Below are 25,525 nucleotides of genomic sequence, written 5' to 3'. Positions count from 1 at the left end.
GATGCCTACTTAATTCCAGGAAATAAAGTTGTCGGCAAAACTAATAGCAGGTACAGCTAGTTAAACCTCTTACTAACGGAATTTTAACTTTATTCCCCGTTTGATGCAAGAGACAAAACACGACGAAAAGTAAAAAAATATCATTTGCGATAGTATTACATTTGTGAATACTTTTTGTTTCGCACTTTAATCACTTCTCTCCAGGTCCAAATTTACGAAGAGGGAAGTATATTGGACAAGCAAAATAAAGGCTGTCTTACCAAAAAAATATATTAAAATAGCAAAGAGTAAACGCTGTTTCTTAGTAAAATATACACTGTTGAATTTTTTAAATGTGTTTAACTTTTCAGCCGTTCTCAGTTTGCATGTGGGGGCGCACCTAAATGAAGGACAGATTTGGCAACTGAGCGTTCATTGTCTCCAAAGTCAAATAATTTAATTAAACTGACGGACGTTACCAGTGCGCTTTGGAACCTGCTAATCAGGTCTTTTTTAGCTTCTTTGAATATCTCACAAGTCTATCACGTAATAGGGGAGAGAGTGTGGCAGATATGATACGCGAATTGGGATGGAAGTTGTTACAGCAAAGACGTTTTTCGTCGCGGCGAGATCTATTTACGAAATTTCAGTCACCAACTTTCTCTTCCGAATGCGAAAATATTTTGTTGAGCCCAACGTACGTAGGTAGGAATGATCATCAAAATAAAATAAGAGAAATCAGAGCTCGAACAGAAAGTTTTAGGTGTTCGTTTTTCCCGCGCGCTGTTAGGGAGTGGAATGGTAGAGTCTGCCAAGCACTTAAATGTGAATTGTAGAGTAGTCATGTAGATGTAGATATAATACTTTTTCTTCTTCCATTAGGTTTTATTATGACAGACATTCTATGACCTTTAACTGTACAAATAGCTAATTATCATTTGAGACCTATTTTGAATGGGAAAGAGAATGAATAAGTATTAGGTGTAAACGGATGGAAACAATCAAGAAAGCAAGCCTCATTAGCATCGTTAAGGTTCCTAGAAGGTCACCACCACCACCTCAGTGATTCGACAGGCCGACCTTCCAATTCTCCGCCTGTCAGCGTAATACTAGCTATGCACAATTAGTGCCTGTATGTTAAACCTCATGGGTAGCTTCCGATTTGCGTAGTATTCTTACATGCAGATCTACATTAAGCACACGGAAACTTGGTAAGCAAACCATTCTTCCTTTGTGCAAGGAAGTACATGAAACATGGAATTCGTTGAGTAGTAGGTATGCCGTATTACGTACTACTTACGTCGGACAGTGTCTTGCGCATTTCTGCCTTCTACACCGGAAGTCTTTGACACAAACGAACCTCGTTACATTTTAGTCGCCATTGCCACTATCGTTGCTCACAGTTGACTACGGTATCTTCTTTCTATATGCCGCAGCGAATGTGAAGGTTCAGGGTTCAGCACTAGTCAAGGCGCAGAGGGCACTACGAAAACTTAACAATACTAGTGTGCATACAGCTCTTGCAAGAAAGTGTTTTTTTTTCTTCAAGTAAAAAACACCAACGAGCATTCCGCAAGAAATTAGTGCTCTCTATCGCAGAATGTTGTCAGACAAGGAATAAAATTGCCAGGTAATCGGTAGTTTTTAGCCTTTGTTAGTTTATTTACGTATCTTTCGCAGAACAGAGTCTAGTAAAAACAAGCAATTATTTCTGGAATTTCCATGAATATATTATACCTCACTGATAAAGTTATAGTTCTGCACTGCAATATTTACCATCACACAGTCTAGAAACAGAAAAAAAATTCAAGGAATTACGCTTTACTTTCGCTTTCTCTATTAATAATTACGTCATTTACCTACATAGTTTAAATGGTGATATTTTTAAGAGGATGCAGGTTGCAGCAGTTATACAGAAACGAAGATGCTTGCACAGGCTTGGAGTCATATCAAATCAGTATTCGGACTTAATAACAACACTACGAAAATTTTGTATGCTGGAAAAGTGAAGGAAAGGCGGTGCATCACTAAGAGTCACTAAAACTAATCCAGACTGAATTTTTGAACTGAATATTACTTTTGACTTAATGCGAAGATTATTTGTATTTTCGTTAGCGTATGTGCGCTTGTCAACGGAAATGCCTGCACCACAGAGCTGCTCTCACCATGCTGTGATCAGACTCCGAAAGCGACCTGGCGTCATGCAGCGCGGCAGCAGCGAGATCTCTTAGTCATGCTGGCAGAATGAGGCAACCGAACCCGATCCTAAAGTTCACGGACGATCCGTTACTCTGCAGTTCCTGTCCACATACCCGTTACAGAATTCTGCGATCGACTAAAAAGTTTCGTGTAGGAAATTCATCTGTTGGAACGTTATTGGAAGATGAATATTGTTCGGAAAGAAATTATTACTTAATATTGCCAGGTATCGCAGTTGTAACAACCGGATTTGTTTGAAACTCTACACTGCAATACGAACCGCGAGCGCCCTTGCGTTCTACATAATTGCGTTATTTGGTGCAGATATAGTAGTTTTCAAAGGAAAAGTCTCGACGCTGTTACCTACAACTGTTTCTTAATTAACAAACGGATGCGATATGTTTGCAGCTAGTGTGTTTTAGTAGTAGCCGCTGAAGATGCCGTAATCTCTTGCGTCTCATACTAACGAGAAATTACATCCACTGTCTACCCGTACTTACAGATTTACTACGAAGTGTAAATCATACCAGATGTCATTACAGCCTAGTGCTTAAACCATACGAGAAGAAGAAAATTGCGTTCACTTCCCTGAGGTGTGTGTGTGTGTGTGTGTGTGTGTGTGTGTGTGTGTGTGTGTGTGTGTGTGTGAGAGAGAGAGAGAGAGAGAGAGAGAGAGAGAGAGAGAGAGAGAGAGAGATTCCTCAGTTATTGTCCACCTAATGTCTAATGCCGTATTCAGAGGTGAGGTCTAGATCTGTGTGTCTTTGAACAGGAAATTCGACTTTGCTACAAACAACAGTGTGCTGTTGAGTGTGATATGTGGATTACTGTGCCGTGTTTATGGGATTTACTACTTGGAAATCGCAGACAGCATATTGCAAGATTTTGGAAGAGTTTGTCCCTTCGAAAGACAGAGCAAACATTTTTGCAAAAATCACCATTCGTCTTCATGATAGGAGACTGCTTATCCTTGTAGCATCATGGGAAGGCTCCGTCAAAATTCCGAAAATGGGCGTTCCAAATCTAATCAAGAACACATTTGTTGACAGAGTAAAACTGGTAACTTGCATAACTGCTGCATTAATCGTATTATTTTCTTAAAATTACAGAGCACGTAGTGACACACAGGATAAATTAAGAGAAATTCGTTGGTTATACGTACAAGGTATAGAAAATGCTATCGTGACCGTCGAAAATCATACAGAATAAACTATTTACAGCAATAAACGTTTCGAGGACTTATAATTTCCAAGGCGGTTGCAATGCAAGAGTATCAGAAATGTGAAATAATTTTCCCGCAAACGCGCACCTCCAGAGAAGAGAAAGTTTCGGTATGACGATAGAAAATCCCGTTAACTATTTATTAAGTTTCAGAAAAAAAGATGAAAAATGAGGCCAATGAGAGCACCAGTAATTATGATTACTGTGAACGCTAATGTTAAATCAGTACCTATAGTACGAAAATGACAAAAAATTGGCAGATAGGTCGTAATGTATTGAAACGTGAAGAAAACGGTGACCGCTGAAAACGCGACTGAGACAGTACTGTCGTGTTACACCAATATATCGTGGACGAGGTCAATCTATCACGTATAAAAAGAAATGCAGGCTTTAATTTATTTGTACGACTCTGGGTAAATGGAAGAAATCTGTGAAAGACTATTTATCAATGACACTTGCGCAGTATATACTAAAATACTGCCAGAGTCGGGGCAGAATGGCAAAGATTGGCTCAAAAGGCTCTAAACTCTATGGGACTTGACACCCGAGGTCATCAGCCCCTAGATTTAGAACTACTTAAACGTAACTAACCTAGGAACATCACACACATCCATGCCCCCCGAGGCAGGACTCGAACCTGCGACCGTGACAGCAGCGCGATTCCGGACTGAAGCGCCTACAACCGCGCAAAGAATGCCCACAGGGTTGTTTGCCTAAGGGAGAGAGTAACAGCACCGCCGAAAAAAAATCTAAACTGGTGGAAACTTTAAAATATCTAATAAACTCGCTAAATTCGTAAAATTATATCAGAAATAGTGTAGTTAAATATAAATAACAACATTGTTCCCTTTCGCAATCCATTAATCGGAAGGCATCAAATTTTGTGCATTTGTTATGATGAAAAGGGACACACCACCATGCGAAGTGAAGTGATTTGCAAGGAGCGGACAGTGGACACGACCGCGTGAAGCAGAACGGGACTAGGTGACATTTGGGTCCTCGGAGGGGCCTTGCGCGCCTGAGGAATGCGTCGAGAGTGTCCAATCCGGCGCAGCGCGGCGCGCTCCTAGTTCCGGGGTGGCGAGAGCGGCAGAAAGCGAATCGCGGCGCTGACCCAGATGGCGGGCGGCTACGCACCTGCGCGTGCCCATGCTGCTGCTGCTGCTGCTGCTGCTGCTGCTGCTGGTGCTGGTGGTGGTGGTGGTGGTGGTGGTGGTCCCCGGCGACGGAGTGCGGTGCGGTGCGGCCGCGGCGCCACTGGACCGGAGACTGGCCGGCGCGCGCGCCGCGGTGTGCAGCGCGGCTGCGGCCTCCGCCCGTGTCGCAACCGGTCGTGCGCCGGCCACGCCGAGCCGCAAGGCTGTTCGGCCGCTTTGTGTCAGCGCGGCTCACCGATACCTGCCCGCCCACGCCATCTCGGCGCTCACCTATGCACAGCGCCAGTGCGCGGCCCTAACGCTGGGGGCTACATTCCGGTCTTCTAGTTGTCAATCGCATCTCGTCTCTCCCATTATTCTAAGCGTTACCGGTATACACTTTTAATAAACATAATACTCCAGACCTGGAGGGTGTAAAGGTTAGAGCTCAATGTGCCAATAGAGGGGAAACAGTCACTCAGACAAGAACGGCGGCGTGGATCCCAGGTGGGGGCAGGGCGTGAATGGCGAGGGGCTACACACCCCTCTCTCCCCCAGCTTATATTTTTATGCTTAACAATTTCCAGACTTGTCAGTCAAATTTCGGAGAATAATATAGCGCGGAAACCCAACAATAAAATGATAAGGATTCTGAAACATTACAAGCTGTGTTCAACATAGCATACTTTCCATCCGCTCGCTTAAGAGCTAGCTCGGTCAAGATACACGAAAAGGGGGGGGGGGGGGGGGGGAGAGAAGGGACCACGAAGAAATTATCCGAATGGGGCAGAAGTTGGTATAGATTGGTCCGCCTCTGACCCTTATGCAAGCACTTGATCGGCGTGGCGTTTATTGGTATGTTGCGTGCCCTTCTGAGGGACATTGTGACAACTTATATCCAATTAGCACTTTAGATCGTCAAAATCCCTAACTGATTCGAGAGCACTGCTCATAATGTTGTTAACGTTCTCAAATGCGGAGAGATCAATTATCTTGCTGGCCAAAGTAGGGTTTGGCAAGCGTGAAGACAAGCAGTTGAAAGTCTCGCCGTGTGCGGGCGGGAATTATCTTGCTGAAATGTAAGCCTTGCCACGAAGGGCAAAAAACGGGGCGCAGAATATCTTCGACGTACCGCTGTGCTGTAAGGGTGCTGCGGACGAGAACCAAACATGTCGTGCTATGAAAAGAATTGGCATCCCAGGGCACCCCTCCTGGCAGTCGAGTCTTATGTTGGACGACAGTTAGGTCAATATCCCGCCGCTGTTCTGCGTGTCTCCAGATGTGTCTTCACGTGAGGTCGTAGTGCTTTTCGTTATCCGAAATTATGCTTTAGCTCAAGACTAATCGGAATAATTTTGAGTCAACAGAAAGAAACATGCTCTGCTTATAGCATATTCCCAAGATCGTGCCGCTAATATTGTTTTCAAATAAGACCACCGAGCGAGGTGGCGCAGTGGTTAGCACACTGGACTCTCATTCGGGAGGACGACGGTCCAATCCCGCGTCCGGACGTCTTGATTTCGGTTTTCCGTGATTTCCCTAAATGGCAAACGCCGGGATGGTTCCTTTGCCAGGGCACGGCCGACTTCCTTCCCCATACTTCCCTAATTCTACGGGACGGATGACCTCGCTGTTTGATCTCTTCCCCCACATCAACCCAACCAAATACGATCCCCCAAATAAAGTTAACATTTTGTTGACATATTAACTAGCAGATTGGGAAATGGTGGAGCTTCAGCAAAGTAATAATGTAACGGAAAGGATACTAATGGCTGCTGACAAGCATTAACGTTATTTGTGGTTTCGGTTTCTTATTTCTCTCTGATTTTCGTCAGTTATTTTCTTAACTGGAATTACATACTTATAATTTAACCGTGATACAAGACGTTATAATGTTAACTCTGAAGATTGAAGACGTCAAAACGCACTCAATATATCCTAGGATAATTTACATCGCGTAAGTCCTATTGACTTCTGCAACGGCTTGCCACCCTAGACGTATGGGTGACGCTTTTCGCGACGTGACGTATGCGTTACGTCACGTACCGCAGCTGTCCGGAGTCTGCGTCAGAATGCTGACGTCAGAGGAGCGCTGTTGTTCATTTTCTCCCACCAAATAGCACACGCGCGCAGATGGGTAAACAGAATCCTACTATCGCTTTCTCGTCATATTATTCACGGCCACGCGCCTTGTCAACTTACTAATTCGTTTTAAGATAATTCTCATTTATTGTTCCTTCTCAGTTGCACATTTTTAATTAGACTAAGTATCACAGTACTTTGATATGTGGTTCTGAGTAGATAAGACAGGTTGCTGAACACTAAATGAGAATTATCTTAAATATGAATACTGTTGCTCAATCTCTCAAGACTATTATATCGGCTAATGCACTGATTTTAACATGCTGCTCTTAGTTAGATAGTGCAATATTTAAGGTTTTTTGCGTGGAAGTGATTTGAGTGAGGGCGCTTCAAACTCTGATAACCCCTGGAGAGGACCAAATGAGGTACCCCATGCTGTGCTACAATGTCTGAGCACTGTACTTGCTCCTGGAAGTCACTCTAGAACCACATCTACTGATGAACTACGTTTATCATCAAAGGAATCGTGCTGCTGCACATCTATGCTAGTATATTTAAGTTGCTATATAGTAAAAAGATACCTGACATTAATAAAATAGGAAACTTTTTTGTTAAGAGGATGCAATCTCATTCACGATAAACGAAGTGGAAACGTTCATTACATTAATGCATTGGATCCTACTTTGCAACAAGCCAAACAATTACAGCTAATGTTGCTAGTTTGTGTTGAAACTACACTCATGTTTGACAAATGCGCCGAAGTTGAAGCGTTTAACACCGCAGATGAGACAATGCGCATAGTAAAACGTCCAGTTCTTAAGCCGTTCAGCATTAGACATCAAAATTATTTTCAAAATTCTTGTGTTATGCTATTGTGATGTTTACTAATTAATTTCATTATTTGCAAATGTAGGGTGACTAGTGTTGATAATTTTGTTTTTACTCACTGGAGTGGCTAGATGGAGCATCACTTCTGTGATGCTTCCGTAATTTACTGAGCGATTCCATACAGTTGAAAACTCGAGATTAACAGAGGTTGGACCAAAATATGGGAACACCAAGAAACACAATACATTACCAGGTCTAATACGATTTGGGAAAACCGCTGGCATTCAAAGCCTCTTCCAGCCTTCTCCGAATGGATAAATACAGGTCTTGTAAGGTTTTCAATAGAATCTTATACTATTCTTCCTGCTAAATAAATAGTGGTAAGTTAACGCATGATAATGGATTGCGATCACGCACCGTTCTTTCCGAAGTACACCACAAAGGCTTAGTAACACGGTAACCTCGTGATTGTGATGGCCATGGGAGATGATACAATTCGTCCTCGAGATACGAAACCAGTTCCGGACGATGCGAGCTGTTTAAGCACAGGCCCTGTTGTCTTGCAATACATCACAGGCATTGCGGAAAAAGTATTTTATCATGGGGCGAATCTGATCAATCGAAATGGTCACATAAATGCTTGGCAGTAATGAAACCTCGCAGAGTAACAAAGAACCCATGGAATATCACGACATGGTTGTCCAAATCATTACCGACCCTATGCCATGTTTCACTCTTGCGACATAAACACGACCAGAGAGTGGAAACAGGGTGAAACAAGATTCACCAAACGACTTTCTTCCATTGCTCCATAGGCCAGGTTTTATGGCTTCGGCACCACCAAGTTTTCGTGTTATGCGGATCTGCATCAGTGATAAATGGTTTTGGAATTCCAATTCGCTCTGCAATTCCCTGCTTCTGGAGCTCCTTTAGTGTTTGTTTGGTGCTGATAGGGGTCATGAGTGGGACATTCAGTTCTGCACTGACATCGTCAGCTGTTGTCCTCTACAAAGGCTGTCTGAGACGATCGCTCAACGATAGCTCACATCCGTTTTGTAACTTAGTGGATGATGTTTCTCTCCGTTTCGTGCATGCTGTATCATTGTACAATATGGCGTCTCTTGAAACACCAAACTCTTCGGCTTCCTGACGAGGTACTGGCGGAAGTAAAGCTGTGAGGACCGGTCCTGAATCATGCTTGGGTAGCTCAGTTGGCAGAGCAGTTGCCCACGAAAGACAAAGGTCCCGAGTTCGAGCGTCGGTCAGGCACACAGTTTTAATCTGCTAGGAAGTGTCAATTTGGTTTCGTGGTTGCGGTAGACCCTCTATACGAGCACCAAGAATCTGTTTACGTTCGAAACCACTTAGCTCCGACCTAATGTCCTCCCCAGCTACACAGATCACTGTTCTGACGACTGTCACAACGTACTGAGGGCATTGCACAGGTGCTTCAGTGGCCAAACACAAAAACGCGAGTTACTAGCTTGGCTAGTGTTGCACGTACGCTCAAGCAGGCGTTTCTTGCGATGTTTCAGTATTTTTTTCCAACTACTGCAAATGTAAGTGTGGCTGCAGTGTGTTTCTGTAATCACTCATATCTGTCAGCTTAATAGAGTAGAAGCTACTGCAGTTCAGGAGTTATCTAATGCCAGTTCTTGTCCATGTACCAGAAAACTGAATTGCAATACTATCATTGAAAATGTTAAAAAAATAACAACATTACAGTTCGAATAAAATGAAACTTTAAAGTATATTGGGCCTGAGGCGGAAACACAGGACAATGTTCATTTGTTCATTTTTTCTTGAAACATACGATGCACTATGTTAAATCGAGAACTTTTTACCGTCTGCAACATGTGTCAGTAATTTACTAAGCAGAAGTGACGAAAGATCCCTGTGCAGCTACTTCCTTTCAAAATTTCTCATCCTCTTTGGAATAATAGGATACGAAACGTAATTTACAAGTCTCTGAGAAGAGACACGCTGTGGAACACATTTGTCCTTGAGCATAAAATAATTATTTCTCAAATTTATATTTTTAAATAAAAATCTCCGTTAGTCTAAAAATCTAAGGAGGCCACTACACATTTGCTCACCTGTGTACCTCTGATTCGGAAGAAACCAGTATCACAAATAATTTTATAAATACCGACGTAATTCTTTCTACAGACAGTAACTTATCGACCAAAAAGTGTGTTTTGGGCGATTACAGAGAGCAAAAGGCCGTGAAGTTGATGTAAAGCTACTGGTCTACAGAATCTGTCTCGTGGGAAATTCTCAAAGTTTCAAGTTGTGTTGAAAGGACAACAGTCAGTCTCATTAGTTAGAAGAAATCTCTTTGTCGAAAAAACGTGTGACTCGTTGCTGTTCCGCAGTGCAATACAATTTTTGTTCTTTAGTCCTCATGGACAAAATATAGAAATTTTGTTTCTGTAACTTCAGTTGCAAAGACGATAAAAATGTGTAAATTTATTGAAGATGGTCTACTGTGATCTGAAGTCCGACGAGCGCAACTTCGTGAAAACAGTGTGTTAAGTGAGCGACTTCTCTGCCCACTTTGAAGTTATCTAATCCCGTCATTAGATTTTTTGTGTCGAACAGGAACCATAAAGTGAACTTTCCTTCTCGCAGGAAATCGGTGACAACATTGCACGAGTAAATGTTCCAGGTTTGAGTCTTCGTAAAATTCTTCGTTTTAATCTGTCAGGAAGTTTCAAAAAGCGCGAACCCAGCAGCAGAGTGAAAGGGTTATACTGTGAACGTCAGCTATCACAGGACTAACTGCAGGGGGTGCGGCAGTAGAGTTACCGCAGAAGCCTTTCTCAGATAGATTTTGATTTGTCTCCATGTTGTACCCAGGAAATCCAACATCTGGTGTGGCTGGAGCATATCCCAGCCGAGCAAGCAGGTTTCAGGCCACAGAGAAGTTACTGCGACCAAGTATTCGCCCTAACAACTTTCATAGAGGAGGCTTGTTTCCAAGAAAACATGAAGACATCTGTCTCGTTCGTAGGCCTAACCGCGGCATATGACAGTCTAGAGAGAAGGGATTGTTTTTAGTAATAGTGAGTAACATGTATCCACCCGCAATCCGCAGAACCGAGACCATGCTTAGGGAATACCGCAAACTACAGGAGAACCTGGAATTATCAATACAGGAGGAGATACCAAGGTTACGACGAAATAAGCTACGCCCAAGAAACCCACCATTACGGCAAGCAGAACTGCTAGACGTCAGTAATAACGGGGTGAGAAACCTGTGGGACCAGTGCTGTCAACTTATTGAAAATCCTGAAGAGCGTGAGTGGTTCCGGAAGTGTAACTGATACTGCTGGCACAGAACTCAACAGGAAACTGTGGGTGAAATTGAACACAGCTCGCACTGGGCATGGGCTATGAGCGAAGTCTTTCCAAATGGGTTGCTACAGAGTCTCTAGTTTGTGACTGTGGGACTCCGAATCAGACATCAAGTAATCAAGCCTTCCTACCAGGGGAGTTGGAGCGACCTCATGAACGCTTATGATACGGTTCTTATACGGATTAGGAAATTAGATACTGACATTTAGTTAGTTTTGTGTTTTCACATTTCTGTTCTATGTAGTATTACTAATGTTATATACCGTTCATTTTAAACAGCGTGGGAGTCATGCGAATAAATAAATAAAAAATCTTCCGCTAGAGGTGGAGGAAGCTAAGAAAACAACAATCCGTACACGCCAGTTTATGATGTGCAAGCGTCTACATCTCTGCACCATTACTGCAACCTACATTTGAACCTACTTATTGCAGTCGAGCCTTGGTCACTCACTATAATTTTTGCCCCCCAAACTTCCATCCACCACTAAACTGACGATTTCTTCATGCACGTATCACCAAACCGATTATTTCTTCATGCCTCATGATGTGTCCTGTGAACCGATACATTCTTTTAGTCAATTTCTGTCAGGTATTTCTTTTCTCCCCAGTTCGATTCAATACTTCTCCATCAGGTATTCTATCTATCCATCTTATCTTCTCCATTCTTCCATGTCACCACGTTTCAAAGACTCTTTCTTTGAACTCATTTTCGTCAGCGTTTTACTTTCGTAAAAGGCTACTTTCTTCCAGACAAAAACCATTAGAAAATATTTTTTAACATTTAAATTCACATTCAGTGATAACATATTTCTCTACACCAGCCATCGTCAGTTAGTTTGATGCCAACCAAATAGCAAAACTCGTCTAGTACTTTTAGCATGCAGTTTCCTAATCTACTTCTACCAGCATGCCTGATGTAAATCGACTGCATTCCATTCCATTCAAGTGATTTTCAAAGTCCTTTGCCATCTGACGGAACTACAATGTCATCAGTAAATCACAAAGTTTTTATTTATTCTTCCTGTACTTCAAATCTCTTTTAAAATGCCCCTTGTTTCTTTTATTTCTTGCTCAATGTACACACTGTGTAACAGCCCGAATATAGTACAACGCTCCCTGTCTTATCTTATCAACTGCTGCTTCCCTTTCATGTACCTCGATTCTCATTACTGCGGTATGGTTTCTGTCTAAGTTGGAGAATATTTCGCTTCCTGTATTTTATTTCAGTTTCCTTCACAGTTTTAAACAGTGCATTAGCGCTACATGAGACGTCACTCTCAAGTTATGCCGGCGGCTGTGCCTGGCCGCACACACAAGTAGACGCGCCCAGTGTGAACACCGATGTGCATGGAATCGCTAGCGCGCCCACGTACTTGAAATTTAGTTTGGTAAACGCATAAGATAGTTGAGTTATTTACAGCGACATGTTCTAGTTAATTACCGTTTCGCTGACATCTATGTGACTACGCATCCTGAAGGCAATGACTCCAGTGGAAGGACACTGCTTCTGATGCTTCTTATGCTCTAGAGAAGTAGTCTGAAGGTGGTTCTGTGAATCATTTGGCAAGCACTTAGATGTGAACCGCAGAGTAGTGATGTAGATATAGAGTGCAGCCATTTGAGGCATTTTGTTGTTCATTTCTTTGAATGGCCATAATGTGGATGCTGTTTTTCCGATGTGCACGTGTGAGCTGAGCGATTATTTTATACAATTCTTCCTCTGATTTCGGTCAAGGAGATGTTGGCTAATAACCAGACTTTAGAGGTCGAAGCGACTGTCGTGTCTCACCTCGCAGCAATCTCTTGTTTGATCTCAGGTGCTGCGTTGTGCACCCCCACGTTGCATCTGTTAACTTTTATAGCAAACCGTTTTCTTCTGTTACTTTACTTCTCTGACATTCAAACAGGCTACCTATATGAGAGTTTCGACATATAATTATTCCAGATTTTTTGGGGGGGAAGACACCTTGAGAGAGATTCCTTCTCATGTGATGTCTTATGTTCTGGCTCTTTTCAGATCTTAGTATCAACTCTCATTTGACATTTTGATTCTGTGTCCTCAAATTTTCACTTTGAATCTTGGCTATTTGTGATTATAAATATGACCAGGTAATACGAGGGGCGTTTGAAAAGTCCGTGCAAGGTCCGAGAGATGGCACCATCGGCGCTTATAGGGGTCATGTTTAGTTAGTAGCATCTTTGGAAAGAACGCACACCAAGTTTCAGCCATATTGGTCTATTTCTGTGTGTTTGGTATTCGTGTGAATCAAGGAAGTCGAGTGATTGTCAAAAAATGGACGTAAAAGAATTTCATGTGTGATTAGACATTACTTTATGAAAGGCAAAACGCCTCATTAGGCTAAAGAGAAGCTTGATAAACATTACGGTGACTCTGCACCTTCGATTAGCACAGTTTATAGGTGGTTTCAAAATTTTCGGAGTGGCCATATGGGCAAAGTGATGCTGAACGTTCTGGACGCCCTGTGGAGGTTACGACTCCAGAAACTATTGATAAAATCCATGATATGATGATGGATGACAGAAGAGTTAAGGTGCGAGAGATTGATAGTGCTGTGGACATCTCGAATGAACGGGTACATAATATTTTGCATAAACATTTGGACACGAGAAAGATATCCGCAAGATGGGTTCCGCGATTGCTCACTCTTGACCAAAAACGGAATCGTGTGAAATGTTGCAAGGATGGTTTGCAGCTGTTCAGGAAGAATCTGCAGGCCTTTAAGCGTCGTTTCGTCACTGTGGATGAAACATCGATACATTACTATACTCCCGAGACCAAACAGCAATCTTAACAATGCGTTACCAAGGGAGAATCTGCACCAAAAAAGCCGAAGACCATTCCTTCGGTCGGAAAAGTTATGGCGACCGTCTTTTGGGATTCGCAAGGGATAATCCTCATAGACTATCTGGAAAAGGGTAAAACTATTACAGGTGTATATTATTTATCGTTATTGGACCGTTCGAAAATCGAGCTGCGAGAAAAACGCCGGCGATTGGACCGCAAAAAAGTCCTTTCCCCATCACGGAAGTGCACCAGCACACATCTCAGCGGTTGTGGTCGCAAAATTAATGGAAACCTAATTCCAACTCGTTTCACCCCCCCCCCCCCTGTTCTCCAGACTTGGCTCCCTGGGACTACTATTTGTTCTCCAATTTGAAGAAATGTCTGGTAGAACAAAGATTTTATTCAGACGAGGAGGTGATTGCAGCAACTAATAGCTATTTTGCAGACTTGGACAATTCCTATTATTCGGAAGGGATCAACAAATTAGAACAGCGTTGGACGAAGTGTGTAAGTCTAAAAGGAGACAATGTCGAAAAGTAAAAAAAGGTTTATCCCAAACATGTAAGTAGTTTTTATTTTTGCACGGGCTTTTCAAACGCCCCTCGTATTTGGCGAGCCGAGATTTCACACGCATCAGCAATAGTTTTGCTTCACTCCGCTATATCGTGAAGGTGCGTCATTATTGTGACTGTTCCTGTACCGAGCAGAAGGTCTCGCATTTGACACATCTGTGGCACGGAAGTGTGAACACGCATCATGCCAAGGAGGACGTTTGCGACCAATGATCAGGTCCGCATAATTACGTTACGCACTGAAGGCTTCTCCGTGTGCACCGGCGACTAGTAGATGTGCGGACATGGAATCAGTTCCAATTGACAGGCATTGTTTTAGGATTCATACTGCACTAGCCGTCCACATGCGACAGGCGCACAGTATGATTGATTCCTACAACTTTTGAGCGAAGGGAACTGCTGCCTTTGTGCTCCAGAACTAAGTTCGACGTTCGAAGAGGCAGGACAAAGATATTATTCAGACGAGGAGTGATTGCAGCAACTAATAGCAAAGTGCATCAAAAGTGTTTGGAGCGATTTCATGATGCGAATCTCCATTCCCGACGACAATGGCGGGCGTTACGTCATACATCATAACACCGCGGACTCTGTTATAAATGAACAAGAAATAACGCAGAATGGGTTGCCCCAGGATTGGCGTCTGCTGTTTTTTTGCGGACGAATCTCCGACCCGTTTGTACCCTGGTAACTGAAGACAATGTGTTTGGAGACAGTACTGTAACACCGATCGTCCTGAACACTGTGCCTCACTTGTGCAGCAAGGTGGCGGTGGAGTGGAGTTATGGGGTGGTATTACATGGGGCCATCTCACACCTCTTGTGTTCGTTGCGGGCAATCTCAGAGCACTAGGGCGGTACAGGAACAAGATCCTTCAACCAATAACGCGACCGTATCGCCAACATTTCGGTGACAATTTCGTCGTGTGCTCATCGTGGTGTTTTAGAGAACACATTACTTCAACACGCTAGGATCACCAGAATTGGGAGGCCTGTGTCTTCCCATGGACGTGAACCCAATCGAACATGTGTGGACTCCGCTGAAACGAACTGTTTTTGAGCGATACAACGATTACGTACTCCGCGCAACTTGCGGAGGATCATCATTAAAGAGTAGGACAATGTGGACCATGGTTATCTTTATGATCTCATAGATGGAATGTCACGACGGATTCAAGGCTGTAAGTGAGCAAGGAAACCTGCCATCACGAATTGAAGTTGCTTTCCCGTAGGAAGCAGACTATTTATTCGTTTCATAAATGTAATTTTTCAAATCTGGTCATCTGGCGCATTGAAAATAAATATACACAAACGCTTCAGAACCAGTTTTTATTTCCAGGACCATCAATTTCGAAATAAAGGGGCTATGCAAAACTTTTGTTGCGTGTATTACAAGTTTAAGATGACGTCACGCACTGCAGAAAAGCCTATGAAAACAGAACCTTTAATTTTTCGTCTTTCAAAGAAAATTAATGGGATTGGTAACTTACGACTCTGTCCATAACATGCTTAACCAGGGCATATATTTTAGGTACACACTAAGGGGAAGATTTTTCTATTGGTCGAAGAATTCATGCGACGGCAGGGGAGCCTAAAACAGCCGCAGTAATTTATGTTCGGAAGAAAGGAATGTAAGTGCACCACGTCCATTCGACGACAAGTGCACGGAGAACAAGTTCAGGTAGGACACAAGTGGGAAAGGAAATCTGTTGTCTACTATCCAGAAATATTCAGTGCTCGCTTTAATCGATTTAGATTTACCATTTAAAGCATATTTTTGGATGGGCTGATGATGGTCTGAGACTGAGCCCCCACCCCATTCCTCACCACTTAAATTTTCTCTGTTCTACTCGGAATTCGAGTTCTCTAGCCTAGCCGCTGAGCTTTTCCGCTCAGTGTTCGACGTTTGAGATGTGAGCTAACCTTTCAAAGCTTTAGAAACTTAACAACCTAATTTGTTCCGAAAGAAACAAGACTCCAACATGAATTATCAAATTATTTGTCCATGTCGTCGTCTTCGGTGGAATGTGTAACAGAAGTTAACGTGCTCACAAAGCCGAAAGCTGCTTTATCAATAACGGAGTCAGGAACTGTGTAGAGACTCCCGCCGGACACTAGGAACACCGGTTTGGGCGCTGTGCAGCAGGCGCGTGTCTGATTGATTGCACCGTTAGCGCGGCGGGGCGGCCAGCTCGCAGACCCAGTCAGTGATCGATAGCGGTTGCTCCGCCAGGCGGGCACGGCCGCAGCCACGCACGTCTATCGGGCGAATGCTCGCTAGCCGTCACCAAATTTACAAATTTCTTTATACCACTACTTATAAAATGATCACCTGCGACACCTAAGGTATACAGATGGAACTGTCTAGGTCTGCACAAACTTACGAATATGCAACTTTATGATTCATTGTATTTCCTAAATATGTAAAATTTTAAATAAAAAGTTGTGAATAATGAATTAAGTCATGCATTATCTAATGAAACCGTTGACTAACGTGAATTGTTACTGCAAATACGGATTTTTCTTTTTTTTTTTTTTACAGCTTTGCATATTGCAAACATTCAACGGTAGAGGAGCTATGTCTATACTAACAACAAGCTGTCGTGTGTCTCCAAACAATTCTCCAGAACTCCTAGAAGAGTAGGTTGTGGCATAAGGAAGAATGTAGGCTGCTTTAGGAAGTGTGCAGTAAAAGATATATTTTGATTTGAAAAATATTACGAGAATGAAGGAAAAATATTTACTGTTTGAAAAGCTCTCTCCCCTGAAACAAGTGCAACACTATATCATTCAAAATATATGCCACACAATGCTCATACAATCTTCAATGCATTTAATCCATACTTTTACACCGTTCGTTGCAAAGTGTACACGTTGAAAATGTGTAGCTTCTTCAGTAGGAAGATGCATAGATGCGCACTTCTGCCCATGCCTCCGTACCGGTGCTGCGCATGTCGACCAATGTGCTTTATGGTAGCTTGCGCCATGAGAGGCAAGGGCGCAGGTCATGAGCTATGTTTACCCGAATAGGCGACACATGAGGCCAGCTAATGTTATTGTAAATACAGTAGCTTATTCACTGACTCACCATCGTATTGTATTGTTTTAAATCGGGGACCTAGAAACGACGGAGGGCTTCGTCCCGCCGTACCCCTCAGTGGTTCACAGCACCACAACAGGCCACAGCAGTCCATTCACCCCACCGCCGCCCTACACCGAACGCAGAGTCATTATGCATTTCGACCCCCAGAGGACCCACCCAAGAATGTCTCATACTAGAAGACTGTAACCCCAAATGTTTGCGTGATAGAATAATTATGGTGTACGCATACGTGGAAAGGGTGTTTGCACAACAATCGCCGACAGTGTACATCTACATTTATACTCGGCAAGCCACCCAACGGTGTGTGGAGGAGGGCACTTTACGTGCCACTGTCATTACCTCCCTTTCCTGTTCCAGTCGCGTATGGTTCGCGGGAATAACGACTGCCGGAAAGCCTCCGTGTGCGCTCGAATCTCTCTAATTTTACATTCATGATCTTCTGGGGAGCTGTAAGTAGGGGGAAGCAATATATTCAATACCTTATCCAGAAACGCACCCTTTCGAAACCTGGGCGGCAAGCTACACCGCGATGCAGAGCGCCTCTCTTGCAGAGTCTGCCACTTGAGTTTGCTAAACATCTCCGTAACGCTATCACGCTTATCAAATAACCCTGTGACGAAACGCGCCGCTCTTCTTTGGATCTTGTCTATCTCCTCTGTCAACCCGGCCTGGTACGGATCCCACACTGATGAGTATAGGTCGAACGAGTGTGTTGTAAGCCACCTCCTTTGTTGATGGACTATATTTTCTAAGGACTCTCCCAATGAATCTCAACCTGGCACCCGCCTTACCAACAATTTTATATGATCATTCCACTTCAAATCGTTCCGTACGCACACTCCCAGATATTTTACAGAAATAACTGCTACCAGTGTTTGTTCCGCTATCATATAATCATACAATAAAGGATCCTTCTTTCTATGCATTCATAATACATTACATTTGTCTATAATAAGGGTCAGTTGCCACTCCCTGCACCAAGTATCTATCTGCCAGCCGGAATAAGGGGAACCAGCCCGCATTCACCGAGGTAGATGGAAAACTTAAAAACCATCCACAGGCTGGCCGGCACACAGGACCTTGACACTAATCCGCCGGGCGGATTCGTGCTGGGGACCGGCACGCCTTCCCGCTCTGGGAGCAGCGCGATAGACCGAACGGCTAACCGTGCAGGCACTCTCACCATCACTCGTCGTAACAAAACTAATTTATGCGAGCGCAGCCGCAAGTAACAACTAGTTCACAAATATTTTTATTACGTCTGTTTCACGTGAGGCAATTTAGTCTTGTCTGGTACTGGTTTTGATGCTCTAGCAGAAGTGAACTGGAAACTCAAATTGGAATAATCAAAAACTGAAGGAAGATTACTGTTTAACGCTCTGTTAATGATGGCAGGGATCCCAGGTGTGTGTTTTTTCAAGAGACAGTTTGGGGAGACCATGAGAATTCTAATTCTGGGAGGCCGGACGAGGGTTTGACGCAACTTTCTTCCGAATGTGAGTCCAGTAATATAGCGAATGCATTACTTGTATTAGAAGCAATAAAGATTTAGTGATTGGAGGTTGTGTATTATTGACTTTTTAACATGGCTTCATTCAGCAACCATATATTAGTTTCAATATAAGATTAAACAGCCAACCTGTTGCACATAAACGTTAGGTACACCGACCTAGGTTTACACACCTACTAAGGGTGTCTTAGTAGCAATAGTCAGAACTGATTTTTGGCAATATAATTTTACGATTTAGCCACTGTTCATTCTGGTGAAAAGACACCTAGCAAGTGTCGAAACCCATGTCAATGTACCGAACGTTGATGTGCAACCGGTTGGCTGTTTATATTGAAAATATTATTGTTGAACCTATGCAGAATAAATGTTTCTGCTCTGCAGCATATTGTGTCCTGTTGTGAAACATTCTGGCGAAACTGTACGCCAATTTGAAGTCGAACCCCCAGAATGCAGCAGAGTTTCCGATTGATTCAGAGAAAGGAGAGTGATACTAGCAGAAATGAAGTTATAGCTAAGTCGGTAAGAGGACTGCGTGTGTAAAGTAACGATCTGATTTTGAACCCAGATCGGCACACAGCTTAAATCTCTTTGCAAATTGTAAGCTATGCTTTAACTACTTTTCTTTTCCATTGTTTTGGCTACATTAACTTCTGTTAACTCAGTCGTTACTGTAAACCATACTGTAACAGAACAACAAGAATGGCAGGTGTTACCATAAGCTACAGTTCCTCTGAAGAGTGTGTCGTTACATCTACTGTAATTCCATGAGTACTATCCACCACTGTGCCGCAAGCTGAACAACAATTAGTTTATATTTTTTTATTAAAATATCTTTTCGTCTGTAATGGACTTGGTGGTCTGTTTCTGCTAAGCTGGCAGCAGAAATTCTACCTAAAGATGCATGTTTTCCGATCATCACAGCGGTCGGTGAGCAGTGGGTAGACGTAGTGACCCGTCCAACGCTCACGCCAATGAAGCGCTACCGACCTGTTGAATTGTGCAGGCTGCTTCGACCGGACGGTCCGCGCCTCGTCCAGCCGACAGCAGCCGCCGGCAATACCCAGATGGACGCACTACGTAGGTATCAAGCACTTGTCTGCTCTCAAATTCGGAAGCAAATCCATTCTGTCCGTCTTTTTTTACAAATCCAACTAACAAAATACATATTCACTCTCCTAAGAGCTGCCAGGAGCACTCTCTTTTGTGTTCCAACAGATATTTGCAGTTTTGTTTTTTGCGTATTGTAGGAGTAGTCAATCCAAACAATAACTGCTCATCGTGTTAACTCCATGCTGTTTTACGACTCTTGCTAGTAGACGGGTCTTTTAAGTCCCGTCGGACCGAAAAAGGATTAAGTACAGTAATGATGTAATTGTCTTTCACTCTATTTATTGAATGGTTAAAAGTTTCTTTTAAGAAGATGACTACAGGAAATTTGTTTTAAATGACTTCGATGGCAGAATCTGAGAGATTTTTCCATAGGCGATTTGACCTAGAACATTACAACCTTCTTCCGTATGGTAACTCCTTGTACTACTGGTGACACTTGTGAAGACTATGGATATTATCAGCGGGAGTTATTTAGCTATGAAATAGACTTTTGTGTATTCAAAAAACGAAAATATCTTCAACTACGACTTTTCCCGACGTATTTGTTCTTCTAATAATTTCCGGGTATGCAGCCGGATCCCGTCGACATTCTGCCACGATATTTCGGCCCAGAGACGTCCGGCCATCATCAGGTGAGTACACAACTACTGAAGAGCCCAGGTGCAGTCGCGGTATTTATGCCGATTCTCGCGCGGCATAAATACCGCGACTGCACCTGGGCTCTTCAGTAGTTGTGTACTCACCTGATGATGGCCGGACGTCTCTGGGCCGAAATATCGTGGCAGAATGTCGACGGGATCCGGCTGCATACCCGGAAATTATTAGAAGAATCTTCAACTACAATGCCAGTATTTCCAATGTTTTAGATTAGTCTCCACGAAGCAAGAAAGTTTGGCATTCAATCATCTGTTTATTACAAAAATATAAATATCACCTCAGTTGCCTCGAAAGTACGAGTACGTGCCTGCTAACTCAAGGAGAATGTAAATCTCTCATGAAAGTAGAACCAATTCCATCAGTCAGAGGTTGGTGTCTTCGTTACCTGAAGGAAATGTAAAATTCGGGAGCACTCAGGGGCCCCCAGATGCGTGCTGAACACAATAGGGCTTTCGCGGCATTTAAACACCGGATGCCTGGCTGACCGCGCTTGTGGTTTCAGGGTCGCTGGGGAACGGGGTCATTAACGAGCTAGCTGGAAAATACGTAGGCGAGTCAACCCTGCGTTAATAGAGAGAGAGAGAGAGAGAGAGAGAGAGAGAGAGAGAGAGAGAGAGAGAAAGGGGGGGGGAATGGGCAGGTGGTCGCTAAACTTTAACAGGCTTCTTGTTAAAGAACTGATATTCCTTGCAATTCTCGAGTTCATTATGTTCACTAAATTCACAATGAAGTTTCAGATGAATTGTTATATCTCACTCACACACACACACACACACACACACACACACACACACACACACACACACACACCCTTCACCTGAGTCCAACATTACCTATATATTTCTAATCGGGACAGTGGCTACTTGGGAACTTGAAAATTCTGTAAACCGCAAAATGAAGAGCCATGGCGGACAAAAATATAATAAAGTAATTTCTATTTTTGAGCGAAACGAGAGCGATAGAAAACAACGCACTATCTTGTATTTCAAAAGACTGGGGAAGTGATCGCTCGTGTTGTTCCAGACACTCACTCCCAGCAACGTAAAAAAGGGACTAGTGCTGGACATCCCCCGACCGAGATCGTAGCTGCATCTGAAGTTTGAACTGGACAAGGATGGGGAGGGAAACTGGCCATCTGCTGCCAAAGGAACCAATCCCACATCTGGCGTGTGCACAGCGATGTGTGAAGTAATTTGTGTCTCCGGGAAGAACCCAAATGAGGACGGCTGGATAGCTTCGAACCCACTTACTGCACAATGAACTTTGCATTTATAAACACCGTTTCACCTCTCGGTTGTAATTCTTAAAACCTTTTGCGATACGTTTTTAACACACTAAGAGGGAAAGTCAAGGATGTGGCTTGAGCAATTCACACTGAAGTTGCTCTCTCAGAGGGACGCGGAACGATTGTGCTACGAATAGATCAGAATATATCGTCCTCATCAGACGAGGATATTGATGCACTGGATCTATTGTAATTGGTAAATGTTGAGCAGCGAAGAAGGTACTGGGTTCATCCGTTTTGGTGGAAGAAAGCGAATATATGTGGCAAATTCGGCATAATTAAAGAACTGAACATATGCCTCCCAAAATGTGATTATCCATAAATATTGCACGGCTGCAGACCAGAAATTCCTCGTTACACAGCGTAGTTTCCAACCATGTGACAGATATACAGTATGCAGCGAACTCTGCCGCTGGATCCCCGATTGTCTACCTCTAGTTGTCAAATAGGAGTAGCTCTTAATGCAATATTAATTTAAAATATGACCGTAACTAACATATATACGGCAGAGAAATACGGGCCACAAATCGGCGAAGCGCGCGGCCATTATGTGGAGTGTGGCGCGTCGTCGCTCATCGCGGCCAATTGTCAAAACATATAACTTATTTACTCGGGACTCTGAAGAGGTATCGCTCTCATTCCACCATTAAAAACAATTTCGATACGCTAGCTACGTATTTCGTACGCAGCAACCTATGACCTAAAACTCACCAAACGTAAAATGGCCAGCGACTACATTCCTCACTGCGAACTTTTCGAAACATGCCCGGTGGTTTACTTTATTTGCAAAGTATCACAATAACTATGGGTAATAAAGAAAAAAACAGTTCACTATAAAACTGTGATATCAGACTATTCGATGCAAAAATATTTTTTTATCGAATAGTTTCTTGCAAAACGAATGAAGACCGCTTAGTGGAGAACACGCGCGAATCCCAAAAGAGTGGTTTGTTTTACTGAGAAACTCTAATGACTTCAAACGAACAAGAACAGCAGCGCGCCACTTTAACGTTTCCGCCTCGTGCCGCTTCGGTCCGTCACTCGTGGTTAAAAGCGGACGTGGCGCGGACAACGAAGCGACGCGTCTCTGCCACGCCACCTCTGTGTGAATTGCTTCATCTGTGGAACAGCGCCACGTCCGTGCCACGCCATTTCTGTGTTAACTGGGCTCGACAGATGGGCACTCCTTGGATACAACAGGATCGTTACGTTTCCATCGCTCGCCTCTGCATATCTACTCCGGTAACAAGCCAGTTCAGAATCCTGAAGATATTTACTTGAATTAGGGAGGAGCAGTGTGGAAACCCTTGGCCGTTACCCATTTTGGGATTGACCCACGGCGAATGCCGAGATGTTGCCGAAATCCTGTTGGACCACCCCTCCCTCTTTCACAGCCTAGTTTTTCCATATGTGCCAGTATTGTGTCTAAAGAGACGTTAACCGTTCTCACCCTCATCTTCGTTGTAAGCATCACTACTGTTAGTGTTAAATTTATAAAATGCTGGTTTACTATATCTTGACGCAACTCCTCGTGCAACTATATAGTACGAGGGCTATTCAGAAAGTACGGAACATTTCGAAATCAAAAAAGTACAAGAAATACATTTTATTATACGCATCTGAAAGAGCGACTGACATGCCACTTTTCCATATAGTCACCAAACACATTGAAGCACTTATCATAGCGGTGGACAAGCTTTGAAATACCTTCGTCGTAAAATTCTGCCGCCTGAGACTTCAGCCAATGAGTCATGCCCGCCTGCGTTCAGCGCCTTCAGCAAAGCGCTGCTTTGCAAGCCAGTTCTTCATCTTGGGAAACAAGTGGGAGTCGTTTGGTGCAAGATCGGGGCTCTAGGGCGGATGAGGGAAAATTTCCCATATGAATGCATTAGGAAGTTCTTTAGTGCGGTTTGCCGTGCAAAACAAAATTTTGGACATCAGCTTTCCTCGGCAATTGTTTTGAACTGCTCTTCTAAGGCTGTGCAAAGTTTGACAGTACCGGGCAGAATTTATGGTTGCTCCAAGTTCGAGAAAAATCAGTAAGAAGCACGTGAAACTTGTGGAAAAGAAAGCTAAAGCTCCGTTATTGTGAAGCGACGGTTTTCACGAATTGTTTTATCAACTTTAGTGACAAGATCGTAAGTCACAATGCTCGGGCATCTACTCCTCTTTTCATCATGAACGTTGGTTCGGCCATTTTTAAACCGAATACACCATTTCCAGACAGAACATTCACTCATTACGTTGTTTCCGTACACTTCGCACAGTTCACGATAAATTTCTATGGGTTTTAGGTTTTTTTTGCCAACAAAAATCGTATCACAGGCCACACCTCGCGACTGGCGAGATTTTCGATTGCAGCGCACATTTCAAAATTCGAATATTGAAGAAACTAGACGCGCAGAGACGTTCCCGCTGTCACAGATGGGTGCCGACTGAGCTGACAAGCAAGCACACATCAACATATACGCGATCGGCGCGCGCCTAGCGGCGTCAGACGGAAACGTTCCCTACTTTCTGAACAGCCCTCTTAGTTTTAACAAATTATAATTTACTGCCGATAGAAGCAGCTTACTTTTTACCGGAAATGCTTTACGATTACCAGAAATGACGTTGTCACGTGAGCCGCAACTGCCAGCTAGCTCATCCTTGCTATAAAATTTAACCGGACTGACCTGCAAATCAGTAGCCTATAGCACGAGACTCATCGAACACAGTTTACGTAGCAAACTAAACCATAAGTCCAAGTGAATGTGATGTCTTTACATAATTCTCTTCTTTACAACTTGAAACTTGGATTAACAGATCCAACTATTTGTCAACGAGCCTCGAGTTGTGATATCAGGACATGTGTCACTTGCGAGGAGAACTACGGCATGAGGCGGTATCTGCAGCTTATCATGGTTCTGATAACTGTAATGCCAAGCACACTCTTAAAATTGACATGCCACATCTGATTAACCAACAGATTCCACAAGTCGGTAATAAATGCTTGGAAAGAGAGAGAATGCCGAGTGCTCTCTGAAACGTAACAGCTTCTTTGGATCCAGAATGAGATTTTCACTCTGCAGCGGAGTATGCACTGATGTGAAACTTCCTGGCAGATTAAAACTGTGTGCCAGACCGAGACTCGAACTCGGGACCTTTGCCTTTCGCGGGCACGTGCTGGTCCGCAGGAGAGCTTCTGTAAAGTTTGGAAGGGAGGAGACGAGGTACTGGCAGAAGTAAAGCTGTGAGTACCGGGCGTGAGTCGTGCTTCGGTAGCTCAGATGGTAGAGCACTTGCCCGCGAAAGGCACACAGTTTTAATCTGCCAGGAAGTTTCAGCTTCTTTGGATGTTGTTCCTTTCGTGCTTTTACGATGACACACATACTTCGCCACCAACAAATGAAGTAAATATTCTAAAATGACCTGCCAATCGCTTTTTAAAATCCGCATGTCGTTTTCGCTCATATCATGATCGACTTCTGCACATCACTCAGCTATCCATAATCACCCACTTCTAGCTACAACTCACATAATTACATTGCTCACTGCCTGGTATCCTGTTCGAGACATCTTGCAGTAAGGTGCAAGCACTCTACTGTTTTCCCACTCTATCGTCTGGAGTCAACGTAAGCGCTTTGCTGCGAGTTTATACACGATGACAAATCATTTCATTTCTCACATTAGAACTATTAAGAG

General features: G+C 43.4%; 1 protein-coding gene across 7 annotated transcripts in view; it reads right to left on the bottom strand.

Annotated features, from left to right (window-relative positions):
* LOC126365268 (adenomatous polyposis coli protein-like) overlaps positions 1–25,525 on the bottom strand; it is a 460,427-nt gene that overhangs the window by 152,064 nt on the left and 282,838 nt on the right. The window contains exons 1-2 of one of the 7 annotated variants that reach the window (XM_050008135.1): positions 4,609–4,668; positions 4,537–4,569 (exon numbers count right to left, since the gene is read on the bottom strand). The exons of 3 other annotated variants lie outside the window; for them this stretch is intronic. The gene's annotated coding sequence lies outside the window, so the exon portion shown is untranslated. Of the gene's footprint in view, positions 1–4,536; positions 4,576–4,605; positions 4,669–25,525 lie in introns of those variants that run through there. 3 more of the 7 variants (XM_050008134.1, XM_050008132.1, XM_050008133.1) reach the window with 3 other exon arrangements.

This window comes from Schistocerca gregaria, chromosome 1 (genome assembly GCF_023897955.1).
Source record: "Schistocerca gregaria isolate iqSchGreg1 chromosome 1, iqSchGreg1.2, whole genome shotgun sequence".
NCBI lineage: Eukaryota > Metazoa > Arthropoda > Insecta > Orthoptera > Acrididae > Schistocerca > Schistocerca gregaria.
The sequence above is the reverse complement of the archived record's forward strand: the minus strand, read 5'-3'. Positions and strand labels throughout refer to the sequence as shown.